The sequence below is a fragment of the Salvelinus alpinus genome, chromosome 25 (assembly GCF_045679555.1).
Source record: "Salvelinus alpinus chromosome 25, SLU_Salpinus.1, whole genome shotgun sequence".
NCBI lineage: Eukaryota > Metazoa > Chordata > Actinopteri > Salmoniformes > Salmonidae > Salvelinus > Salvelinus alpinus.
The window spans coordinates 19,541,551-19,555,386 of NC_092110.1; the positions used below are offsets into that span (position 1 = coordinate 19,541,551).

Below are 13,836 nucleotides of genomic sequence, written 5' to 3' on the forward strand. Positions count from 1 at the left end.
AATGCTAAAGCTTCTTGTTGCCTTCTGCTGTCTCCTAATTATCTCAAACCCATTTGTTATTTTTCCCTTTGTGTAATCTGTGTGACGTGGAAGGGGTCCTTCCCAATGTGACGGTCACTCTCTCCCTGCGACCCAATGGCTCACCACTGCTGGATGTCCTGGTCCATCCTTGTGTGTCTTCACTGGATGCCTCTGGCCCCTACAAGTTCCCCTTCTCCCATTGAGTCTTTCAGGTCCACAGCTTCTAAACATAGCTAAACACTCCTTCATACATCAAAAAATGTCATACATTGCTGTGTTCATCTCATGTTAAATGAAATGCTGTCTTTTCTCAGGTCCCCGTGCCACCCATCCTCTCTATCAGCTGAAGGAGTATGACAACCAGCTGCATTTGACTGTGAGTCTCAAACTTCACGAGAGTGTGAGGAACAGCTTTGAGTACTGTGAGGCACATCTGCCGTTCTTTAACAGGTAACCTATGGACATATCAAATCAAATTGTATTTGTCACATGCGCCAAATACAACAGGTGTAGTAGACCTTACCGTGAAATGCTTACTTACAAGCCCAATAAATAGAGTTAAGAAAATATTTACTAAATAAAGTAAAGTAAAAAGAAAAGAAAGTAACACAATAAAATAACAATAACGAGGCTATATACAGGGGGTACCGTTACCGAGTAAATGTGCGGGGGTACAGGTTAGTTGAGGTCATTTGTACATAGGTAGGTAGGGGTAAAGTAACTATGCATAGATAATAAACAGCGAGTAGCAGCAGTGTAAAAACAAAGGGGGGGGGGGGGGGGGGGGGTCGTCAATGTAAATTGTCCGGGTGGCCATTTGATGAATTGTTCAGCAGTCTTATGGCTTGGGGTAGAAGCTGTTAATGAGCCTTTTGAACCTAGACTTGGCTCTCCGGTAGCGCTTCCTCTAAATACAATTCATAACATCTCACATTGATGATGGGCTTCCTGATGTCAACATAGTAGCTTATTACACATAATCATCACTTTTTGTCGCTTGAAATAGTGTTTCAGCAATTTTTTAAAGAAACACATCTTGACTTGAAGTTCAATTTAACCTCTGACCTATGTGTCCCTGTATGGACCAGATGAGTAGTGTGGATGTAAAGGTGAGCTCAGGACAGCTGGAGGTGTTCAAGGAGAACCTGCTGGTCTGGGTCCTCTGTATGTCTCATTGGTCTGGCGACAACATTTACATTTTGCAATGACCCAGTTAAGCCATATTACATGTTAAAATAGCCTTTGTTTATGGAAAAACAACATGCCTATTCTGCCCTGCCACTCTTTAGGCCAGAAGTTCCCCAAGTCCAGTGAGGTGTCTCTAGACAGCACTGTGAGTTTCTTAGGGCAGCTCCCAGGACCTACAGATCCTCTCTGCACAGACCTTACAGTCAAAGTAAGTCAGATTCTTTCTAGACAATGGAGATGCATCTAAAACCAAACAAACCAGAAACTTTTCATTTATGTTTTTCAGTTGTACTTTTGAGTGCCAGACTTGACTCTGTCTCAATGATGTGTAGCCCAGCATTCAGTGCTGGTCTATTCCTCTGCAAAACCTTGGATAGTCACATATTTGGGTTCTAATGCTGGTTTCATTATTATGTATGAAAATAGGTGTATTAGTGTGAATTCTGAATGCACACTCTGTCTCTCTCCTCTCTGCAGCAACTGGACAACAGGATTCTGGTGACCAGGTTTGAGTCTGTGAAACGGACAGCATCCAACGTTATGAACCAAATGGTCAAAGTACTGTAACTGAATGGTTTGTTTCTGCTGTTGTTCTTACAGTCTCGGTCTCATCTAAGATGCAAAATGCTGTTTCTCATCTGTTCTGAACACAGACCAATCCCTGTTCTGTGAAAGAATGTGCCTTATTAAATAGAGATAATGGTTATTTAACTGAATTCTAGTAAAGAGTAGTACTACTGGATAGAGATATTGAAATTATAAAAATGGTATTGATGCTGCCATTTTTGGAACTTGTTTGGCCACCCCACTCCACATCTCTTTAGAGAGTGTTGCCACCCTTAGCTTTGACAGTCCCACTTCAGTCCCACCCCTCCATCAGCCGGATAATTAGCAGCTGGGGCCTTGTTGTCAGCTGGAGCTGAGGGCCTGTGGGAGACGGGGCTTGGGCTGTGAAAGGGTAAGCTGATCTGGGCAGAGTCTGTGCCACAAAGGGCCCCTCTGGAGAACTGGCAGGACTCACTGGTCCCTCCCTGTGACTGCCCTGCCTGTCAGCCAGTGGTCTCTTCAAATACCCAGCCTCTCCACTGAACCGCCCTCTAAAAAGTTGAGGCCCCAGCTGGCCAGATGACTGGCTAATTGGAGAAACTGGGTGTGGTGGCATTAAATATTACATGCCAAAAATTGGTTTAGCGTAGGGGCCCGGATTCAGGTCCTAATTGCAATTTGATTAGAGTAGAGCTCATCCATGCATGACCATGATAAAAAAAACTGTAAATTTAAAGAAAATGCATAGGCAGGTCTACAAAATGTGTACAAAAAAAGTGAACAAAGCTGTTTCCCAAGACATACTATATGTAGACCCTGTTTTTAGTAAGGAAGGTACACTGAACAAAAATATAAATGTAAATTAATTTGGCCCTAATCTATGGATTTCACAAGACTGTGCCTGGGAGGGCCCACCTGGGAGGGTCCACCCACTGGGGAGCCAGGCCCAGCCTATAAGAATACGTTTTACCCCACAAAAGGGCTTTATTACAGACAGAAATGCTCATCAGTTTCATCAGCTGTCCGGGTGGCTAGTCTCAGATGATCACGCAGGTCAAGAAGCCGGATATGGAGGTCCTGGGCTGGTGTGGTTACACATGGTCTGCTCTTGTGAGGCCAGTTGGACGTACTGCCAAATTCTCTAAAACGATGTTGGAGGTGGCATATGGGAGATAAATTAGCATTCAGTTCTCTGGCAAGAGCTCTGGTGGACATTCCTGCATTCAGCATGTCAATTGCACGCTCCCTCAACTTGAGACATCTGTGGCATTGTGTTGTGACAAAACTGCACATTTTAGAGTGGCCTTTTATTGTCCCCAGCACACGGAGCACCTGTGTAATGATCATGCTGTTTAATGAGCTTCTTGATATGCCACACATGTCAGGTGGATGGATTATCTTGGCAAAGGAGAAATGCTCACTAACCGGGATATAAACAAATTGGTGCACAATATCTGAGAGAAAGAAGCATTTTGTGCGTTTGCAACATGTTGCGTTTATATTTTTGTCCAGTGTATATATAATGGTCATATAGACACTGCTAAGTATGTGAACATCTGGTAGTTGAAGAGTTAAAACAGGGGGAGATTGTGATCCACTGTGAGTGTGTTCCACTGTAGCCAGATTCCTCTGAGTGCTCTATTGTCCAGCACTGGCCTCTCTTGCCCTCTTGCTGGTGCAATAGCCACATTCTCACCAGGATTTCCACCCAGGAGACTGACCATGACCAATCCTCTGTCAATTGGAACCAATTGCTAACATGGCATCCTGCACCTTTTTATGTAGCAGTATGGTATGGCAGACACCAGGACCTCCGAGCCTTCCCTTTCTCCACATTGATTTGGCTTTAAGACCCTGTGTGTGTGTGTGTGTGTGTGTGTGTGTGCGTGCCCGTGTGTGTAGTGAACTGGTAAAGGGTATGTTTTTTAAAAGTTGCTGATTGCTCTAAAGCTCTTGAGCAACCCATCCTGTTGTCAGCCTGACTCCTGAGGACTGTGCAGTTACTGGCTTCCCACTGGCAGACATGGCATTGTTGGTTAAATAAGGCTTTCTACATTAATGGGCTCATTTTAACAAGCCTTTGCTAGAATGCCTTGAACCCATACCATAGGCATTCAACTAAATTGAGATGCTGCATTCTGGTTGTTTTTTTTGAAGCAATTTCTTTTGATTCATTGACTTGTGATCTACTTGACCTAACGGAGAATAAAAAGCATCTGATTTTTAAGAAGATCATGTAATAAAGTTTATGAATACCCATGGTCTTTCTCTTTCCATCATCTTTGCGCTCAACTGTGGAACCTACATGATATTATACAAAGCACAAAGGGGCACCACATTGATTTGCTCAGTTGTAGGAAAATGCTTAATTTTGGACCATTCGTTTTTTAAAGCTGTGGATTGTTTCAAATCATAAGCGTGTAGGCATATATGCCTATTTGGGTAGCCCACAATTTGTGCAGTGCAGGTAGCAATAGGCCGTGCTGATTATTGAGATGTGGCTGTCAGTGAAAGCAATGCATCTCAAATATGTGTGAAGATAATGTGTCTTGAGGAAGATTTGAAATGTTGAGACAAGAAGGGGAGGAGTGTGTGACAAAGACATTTGGCACATCTCTCTCCAGAATGTGCTCAGCTCTCCAGAATATGGTGAGCTGTCTCCTGTTAATTGTTTGCACTTTTATTGTTTATTTTTATGAATTCACCAGTAGTACATTTACAGTTAACCCCATCATTTGGTTACATACATTTCTGTTAATGCATGGATTAATTAGGCCTACAGTCATTTACTGTTCTTATTCTCGCAGTGGAAACGTTGTTTGCAGAGTTCACAACCTGATCCACGTGTGAGAAACAAGTTTTGGTTGTCATACCATCATTTCTGAGTGTTGTACATTTTTTCATTGTGTTTTGTTTGGAGTGCTCCATGTGAGCAACGAGCATGTGTCTGATTTCGCTGTCTTCTTAATGTTGATGGAGCGAGGGCGCCTGAGCACGCAGAGAAGTACTACTGGCCTGCTGCGGACAAATGTAGGAAAGTGCCCATTTGGGGATGTCCGATTTCTGATTGTCTTAATTCACCACGACTAGGGCTGTTGCGTGACCAGTCATGACTGCAGTAAAATTCTACGTGACCATTGAGTCATGGTAATCTCCTCTTATGCACTCTGGACATGTGTTAGTAGAACCCAACTCACTAATGATCAAAAGGTAGCTAATGGCCTGGTACTCAGGGCTCTATTGTCCCTCTAACCACGCTGACATCAATGCAAATGTAATTGAAAATCACATCAAACACTTATCAAAACAGTATCATGCTTTTAAAACTCACCTCACTGTGATTGATCAATTTGAAACTGAGTGGAAAACATGGTCAATGTGGATGTTGTTTCAAAGCCTAACACAACGAAATGGACAGCACTTTCTAAGGTGATGATCAATTTAAACACTCATACATATAAGGGCTTATGTGTATTCAGACCCCTTGACTTTTTCCACATTTTGTTACATTACAGCCTTATTATAAAATGGATTAAAAAAATAAAAAAATCCTCAGCAATCTACACACAATACCCCACAATGACAAAGTGAAAACAGGTTTTTAGAATTTTTTGCAAATGTATAAAAATATCAAACAGAAATACCTTATTTACATAAGTATTCAGACCCTTTCTATGAGACACGAAATTGAGCTCAGGTGCACTCTGTTTCCATTGATCATTCTTGAGATGTTTCTACAACCTGATTGGAGTCCACCTGTGGTAAATTCAATTGATTGGACATAATTTGGAAAGGCACACACCTGTCTATATACAGTAAGGTCCCATAGTTGACAGTGCATGTCAGAGCAAAAACCAAGCCATGAGGTCAAAGGAATTGTCCGTAGAGCACCGAGACAGGATTGTTTCGAGGCACAGATCTGGGGAAGGGTACCAAAAAATGTCTGCATCATTGAAGGTCGCCAAGAACACAGTGGCCTCCATAATTCTTCAATGGGAGAAGTTTGGAACCACCAAGACTCCTCCTAGAGCTGGCCGCCCAGCCAAACTGAGCAATTGGGGGAGAAGGGCCTTGGTCAGGGAGGTGACCAAGAACCCGATAGTCACTCTGACAGAGCTCTAGAGTTCCTCTGTGGAGATGGGAGAACCTTCCAGAAGGACAACCATCTCTGCAGCACTCCACCAATCAGGCCTTTATGGTAGAGTGACCAGATGGAAGCCACTCTTCAGTAAAAGGCACGACAGCCCACTTGGTTTGCCAAAAGACACCTAAAGACACTCAAAAGACACCTAAACAAGATTCTCTGGTCTGATGAAACCAAAATTGAACTCTTTGGCCTGAATTTCAAGCGTCACGTCTGGAGGAAACCTGGCACCATCCCTACGGTGAAGCATGGTGGTGGCAGCATCATGCTGTGGAGATGTTTTTCAGCGGCAGGGACTGGGAGACTAGTCAGGATCGAGGAAAAGATGAATGGAGCAAAGTACAGAGAGATCCTTGATGAGAACCTGCTCCAGAACGCTCAGGACCTCAGACTGGGGCGAAGGTTCACCCTCCAACAGGACAATGACCCTAAGCACACAGCCAAGACAACACATGAGTGGCTTCGGGACAAGTCTCTGAATGTCCTTGAGTGGCCCAGCCAGAGCCCGGACTTAAAGCTGATCGAACATCTCTGGAGAGACCTGAAAATAGCTGTGCAGCAACACTCCCCATCCAACCTGACAGAGCTTGAGAGGATCTGCAGAGAAGAATGGGAGGAACTATAAACGTGGGAAAGCGGCCTTCATTAGCTATTCGAGTGCATACAGATGACATGTGTTTTTTCTCTTGCCACTGTTCCTGCCTATTTGATAGTGGGCAATTCTAAATCAAAACTAATTTTACATGTTAGTAAAGACAATATTAAATTGAGAACAGTCTGATGGGTGAAAATGTAATGTGACTTTTTTTTGCAACTTTCTCAAATCGTCAATAGCCTATAGTCGCATCATACAGCCCATATAGGCCTATCTGTTGATTTCTAAGACATTCTATGGTTTGTATCATTCACAACTAACATTGCCAAATAACTCAATCTAGTTTATATGACCTGTGCCTTGCCCAGCATGGTGTTGCTTGCTAAACTAGTGGGCTAGTACACCTATGTGTTTGACATGGACAGGAGCAGGTCTGCAAGCCAAGGTTGAGAGAATGCTATGTTCCTTATTTGATATTGTTCCAGTTCAGTGCAGGGTACTGGGCGGAGGTCAGCTAGTAGTGACTATTTAACAATCTGACGGCCTGCAGATGGAAGCTGTTTTTCAGTCTTGGTGATCCCAGCTTTGATGCACCTGTGCTATCTCCGCCTTCTAGTTGATAGCGGGGTGAACAGACTGTGGCTTGGGTGACTGAGGTCCTTGATGATCTTCTCCACCTTCCTGTGACAATGGGTGCTGTAGATGTCCTGGAGTGCAAGAAATGTGCCCTGGTGATGCGTTGGGCCGGCCGCACCACCCTCTAGAGCCCTGCGGTTGTGGATGGTGTAGTTGCCGTACCAGGTGGTGACACAGCCCGACAGGATGACTCTCAGTGGTGCATCTGTAGAAGTTTGTGAGGATTTTAGGGGCCAAGCGCTGTTGCGCTTTCTTCACCACACAGTCTGTGTGGATAGACAATTTCAGTTTTTCAGTGATGTGCATGCCAAAAAACAGTCCCTCTGCTGTCTCCTGAAGTCCACGATCAGCTCCTTCGTTTTGTTGTGTTCACCACCTGGGTTCAGCCTGTCAGGGAGTTCAGGACCCAGTTGCACAGGGCGGGATTCAGACTCAGGGCCTAAGCTTAGTGATGAGCTTGTAGGGTACTATGGTATTGAAGGCTGAGCTGTAGTTCATGAACAGGATTCTTACATAGGTATTCCTCTTGTCCAGAGGCAATGGCGATTGTAGTGGGTCTAGGGTGTCGGGTAAGGTGAAGGTGATATGATCCTTAACTAGCCTCTCAAAGCACTTCATGATGACAGAAGTGAGTGCTACGGGGTGATAGTCATTTAGTTCAGTTACCTTCGCTTTCTCGGGTACAGGAACAATGGTGGACATCTTGAAGCAAGTGGGGACAACAGACTGGGATGGGAGGGATTGAATATGTCCGTAAACACTCTAGCCAGCTGGTCTGCACATGCTCTGAGGGAGCGGCTAGGGATACGGGCTGCTCCCCCAGCACTGGAACTGTGTTTTCCTTGAAGCGGATAAAGAAGGTGTTTAGCTTGTCCAGAGCAAGGAATCGGTGTCCGTGACTTCGCTGGTTTTCCCTTTATAACCCGTAATTGGTGGTTTTTCGTTTTTCGTTTGGATAAGTTCTAATCGTCACAGTGGGAACAACATCCTCTATTCACTTCCTCTTATTCTCAGTGGCAACCCGGAACCTATCCCAGTCCGCAATATCAAAGCGATCTTGAAGCATAGATTTCGATTGGTCAGACCAACATTGAACAATCCTTAACAGGGGTACTTCCTGTTTAAGTTTCTGCCTATAGGAAGGGAGGAGCAGAATGGAGGCGTGATCTGATTTGCTAAAGGGAGGGCAAGGAAGGGCCTTGTAGCCATTATTTACCTTTATTTAACTAGGCAAGCCAGTTAAGAACAAATTCTTATTTTCAATGACGGCCTAGGAACAGTGGGTTAACTGCCTTTTTCAGGGGCAGAACGACAGATTTGTACCTTGTCAGCTCGGGGATTCAATCTTGCAACCTTTCGGTTACTAGTCCACCACCCTAACCACTAGACTACCTGCCGCCCCACCATCCCGGAAGGGGGAGTAGCAATGGTCAAGAATTCTTGATGAGCGAGTAGCGCAGCTGATAAAACTTCTTTAGCGTTTTCCCCAGATTTGCTTTATTAAAGTCCCCAGTTACAATAAATGCAGTCTCAGGATAGGCAGTTTCCAGTTTGCATGAAGTCCAGAGCTGTCGCGGTGTCGGCTTGAGGGGAAATATACGCGGCTGTGACGACGAACAAAGAACATTTTCTTGGGAGGTAATGTGGTCGACATTTGATAGTAAGGTATTCCAGATCGGGAAAACAAAAGGACTTGAGTTCCTGTACGTTACCACAATCACACCATGAGTAGTTAAATCATGAAACATATACCTCTGCTTTTTTCCTGGAGACTTATTTTATTCCTGTCCGCACGATGTACTGAGAACCCCGCTGGCTGTATGGACAGGGATAGTATATCCGAAGAAAGCCATGATTCCATGAAATGTACAGTCCCTGATGTCTCTCTAGAAGGAGATCTTCACCCTGAACTTGTCTACTTTATTGTCCAGGGACTGAACATTAGCTTGTAATATGCTCGGAAGCAGTGGATGGTATGCACGCCTCCTGAGACGGACTAAAAGCCCACTTTATATTCCTCTTCTCCGTCAGTGGAGTCTTAGAGCAGCCCATAGTGAAAGAAACGTTCTGAGCAAATAATGTAAGAAATAAATACACAAAAAAATACTACAAAGTTGGCTAGGTGCTAGGAACAGGGCGACCATGTCTGTTGGTGCCATCTTGTTCATCTCACCACCAGTGGGTGCTGCAGCACCTCCAGCACCTGTACTTCCCACAGCTATGGTGAGATGCAAGACTTCACTCTCACACAGTCACACACAGTACCTGTGCATGTGCACGGTTTTGCTTCACGGGGAGCCACGGGACCAAAACAGTTGAAAAGTTGAGCCTTGAGCTTCTATACTCTTAGTTGTTGCGGAAATTGACCCACTATGCTGTTTACTTTCTTTGTCTACGTCATATTGCTGAGTATACCTTTAATCTCCTTACGCTTCGATCACACCGACAGCGTCATTGCGCAGAATAGTACGCAGCATCATCTGGATATGTATGCAACAAAAAAATCAACATTCAACTTCTACAATTTCTGTCAAGCCATTTACGCATACAGTTTGACACAAACTTCGATAAATCCAACATACGCACCACACCGAACGCACTGCAACTGCCTCTGCAACACAATGCTGCAAGGCGAACACAGCGTTTCATTGGAAATTAATGTAATTCTGGTGTACCAAAATGCAACGACAGTGTAGGGACGAAGCGCTACCCTCACACTGTCAAGCCTTCTACGACATCCAGTGGTATGGATGGAGAACATGTTGTTGAGCTCTGTCTGTTTGACACACTAAACAAAAAACGTAATTTAGTTTTATAGATATGTCATTTTATTTCTGCATTCAATTATTTAATACAATTTGTAGACTTCTTGATAGTACACTGTTCCAAAGATTTGTATGCGACTCCTCAGCAAATTAACTTCTATGAGTGTCATAAAGTTGTTTTTCATGGGACAGTGAGCCCAAGGGCCGGTATTTATATGCCCTCCAAAGAAAGGACGGTGGACCAAGATTCAAAGGTCAGATTAGGAAGGAAGAGGTGGTGTTTGCTCGGTTGCGCCTTGGACATTGTACATTGAACTCATCATTGCATCTGGTTGGCAAGCATGTGAATGGTTTGTGTATCGAGTGTATGGTTGATGAAACACTGGAGCATGTGATGATGTGTTGTTGTAAGTACCGGTATGTGGAAGAGCGGGAAAGATTGATGTGTATAGTTATTGAGGTTGGATGAGGATTGGGGGGGGGGGGTGATTGACTACACAGTACAGTAGGTGGCGGCATGCACCTCTAATGTTTGTTTGCGAACCGCCATATTACCATAGAAGAAGAAGAAGTACAAGAATAAGTTTTTCGCACAGTGCATGCTAGAGGTCGACCGATTATGATTTTTCAACGGCGATACCGATTATTGGATAACCAAAAATGCCGATACCGATTAATCGAATGATTTTTATATATATATATTTGTAATAATGACAATTACAACAATACTGAATGAACAATGAACACTTTTATTTTAAGTTAATATAATACATAAATAAAATCAATTTAGTCTCAAATAAATAATGAAACATGTTCAATTTGGTTTAAATAATGCAAAAACACAGTGTTGGAGAGAAAAGTAAAAGTGCAGTATGTGCCATGTATAAAAGCTAACGTTTAAGTTCCTTGCTCAGAACATGAGAACATATGAAAGCTGGTAGTTCCTAATATATTCCCAGTTAAGAGGTTTTAGGTTGTAGTGCAGAAAGCAGAGCTTGTCTGTATGTTCCCCTGTCAGTCTGCTCCTCCGCTTATCATAAATGATCCCCACCTCACTGAACACTCTCTCGCTAGGGACTGAAGAAGATGGGGGACAGAGAAACTTCTTTGCCAGTGGAGCAAGTGATTGAAGTCTGTCCTCATTCTGCTTCCACCGCTCCAAAGGCAAACTGCTCTTTCTGTCAATGACAGGCTCTGTGAGGTAACGCTCCAACTCAATTTCAAAACTGCACTGGACTTCAGCCCTGCCCTCTTGGCTTCCAAGGATTCTAGAGTAGAGTCTTTCCACCAGACTGGGTGGCTGATCTATCTGGACTCTTTGCACCTGGATCTGAGTCCTCCTCTACACTAGTCCTTTCTGCTGTGGCTCTGGGATTTGGCTTCCTTAGTAGGTCAGATTCCTCCTTCAGCCACTCTTTTGCTTTCTCTAGTGCTGTCCCTGAGGTGAAGGCATAGCTTTTGTAATGTGGATCCAGGACAGTTGCCAGCACCAGGCACTTTGTCTCCTCGGCCTTGGGGAACCACCTTGTCAGACTGTCCAACATGGTCTTCCGTAAAGTTTTGATGCCTTGAGTAGAAGAATCCTCCTGCTGCAGCATCAGCTTCAGCACCGACACACTGGGGATGATGCATGCGGCTGTAGAGTCGGAGTGGCTCATCTCCACCGTCACCTACTCCATAGGTGCCAGAGTCTCAATTAGGTTAGAGACAATGTCCCACTGTGCAGCAGACAAACTGCTGATGTGTCCATATTCACCTGCATACACATTCAGTGCACGTCTCTATTCAAACATCCTCTGCAACATGTGTAGTGTTGAGTTCCAGCGAGTTTGAACTGCTTGGATGATGCTGTGTTTGGGAAGGCCAAGCTCTTCCTGAATGGCTCTCAGCCTCTGTTTGGCCAGTACAGAGTGGTCAAAGTGAGTTGCACAGCTCTTAAACATGGCATAATGTCTAGCACAGCTCTCTGACTGGATAGGCCATCATTGATTACAAGCTGTAGGGTGTGTGCACTGCAGCTGAAGTCTGGAAGCTCTGCCAGTCTCATAACTTCACCATGTTTGCCCCACTGTCCCAGAGGACAGGCACTACACATTCTGTGTGGATTTCCCAGTATTCCAACATGGTTAAAAACATCTCTCTGATGTACTTTCCTGTGTGTGATCCAGTCATAGTCTTGACATTCAGCACAACCTGCTTTCTTGTCCAGACATTGTCAATTAAATGTCCAGTAAGGCTCATCAGGGACTCTGTAGTGCCTGACCAGCAGTCAGTTGTGAATGCCATGTGTGGAGCATTCAATGGTGCCATCAGATTCTTCACTTTCATCACAGCTCTTTCATGTGTTTTATCTAGCATTTCTGTGCGGTATCATTTTTCATCTTTGATCCTGTACCGGGGTTCAGCAAAAGTAATCAGCCGCTGAAAACCAACGTTCGACACCACTGTGAATGACTGCTTGTCAGGGGCTATCATCTTAATAATTGCTTTATCCATCTTCTTAGGTCTTTGTCCTGCCATTTTGCTTGTTTATTAAAAAGTTGTACGATTATAGCCTGCGATGTCTGTGACGTGTCTGTATCACTTTTTCCTTGCAAAGAATTTGCGTTTAGCTGTTTTCATCATTGCTTCCTTATGGGCTTTTGGATAGGTGTTCTTAAGGTGAATCCACAGGTTGCTGACCCCATGCTTACATCTTTATCACAAATAAGACACCTTGCTTTCCCTGGTGCCAATTCAATGTAATAGTCCCACGCTGGTGCTTTTCTCTGCCATCTGTAAAATTAATATAATCTTACACACACACACGCACAGCACTCTGAAGTGACAAGGATACTGAAGAGTCTGCTTAGGAGACACATATTCTCAACTGTTTGAATAATAAAACTAGAGTTTAAGTTACCTGTGATGAATGTTGAAAACAAAAACTGTAATTTCTATATGCAGGAAATCCTATTTTAATAATGGGCATGGTAAGAATTGACTACCAAAGTGTGAGTCATAATTCCCATGACACCTTACAGCAAAATCTGAAAAGCGGTTCCTTCGTTCATTTATTCCATAGGATATTTTTAGATTCACTTCAAATAAGGTCTGTGTTTCGTGTAGGCTTACACCACCTTGACAATTTGATAACTGTGTAGATATACAGTGGGGAGAACAAGTATTTGATACACTGCCGATTTTGCAGGTTTTCCTACTTACAAAGCATGTAGAGGTCTGTAATTTTCATCATAGGTACACTTCAACTGTGAGAGGCGGAATCTAAAACAAAAATCCAGAAAATCACATTGTATGATTTTTAAGTAATTAATTAGCATTTTATTGCATGACATAAGTATTTGATCACCTACCAACCAGTAAGAATTCCGGCTCTCACAGACCTGTTAGTTTTACTTTAAGAAGCCCTCCTGTTCTCCACTCTTTACCTGTATTAACTGCACCTGTTTGAACTCATTACCTGTATAAAAGACACCTGTCCACACACTCAATCAAACAGACTCCAACCTCTCCACAATGGCCAAGACCAGAAAGCTGTGTAAGGACATCAGGGATAAAATTGTAGACCTGCACAAGGCTGGGATGGGCTACAGGACAATAGGCAAGCAGCTTGGTGAGAAGGCAACAACTGTTGGCGCAATTATTAGAAAATGGAAGAAGTTCAAGATGACGGTCAATCACCCTCGGTCTGGGGCTCCATGCAAGATCTCACCTCGTGGGGCATCAATGATCATGAGGAAGGTGAGGGATCAGCCCAGAACTACACGGCAGGACCTGGTCAATGACCTGAAGAGAGCTGGGACCACAGTCTCAAAGAAAACCATTAGTAACACATTACGCCGTCATGGATTAAAATACTGCAGCGCACGCAAGGTCCCCCTGCTCAAGCCAGCGCATGTCCAGGCCCGTCTGAAGTTTGCCAATGACCATCTGGATGATCC

General features: G+C 43.9%; 2 pseudogenes; one reads left to right on the forward strand and one right to left on the reverse strand.

Moving 5' to 3' along the window:
* The first annotated feature begins 1 nt into the window (after position 1).
* LOC139553056 (AP-5 complex subunit mu-1-like) lies at positions 2-4,012 on the forward strand (annotated as a pseudogene).
* A 6,793-nt stretch (positions 4,013-10,805) lies between these two features.
* LOC139553057 (zinc finger BED domain-containing protein 4-like) lies at positions 10,806-12,415 on the reverse strand (annotated as a pseudogene).
* Positions 12,416-13,836: the final 1,421 nt, after the last annotated feature.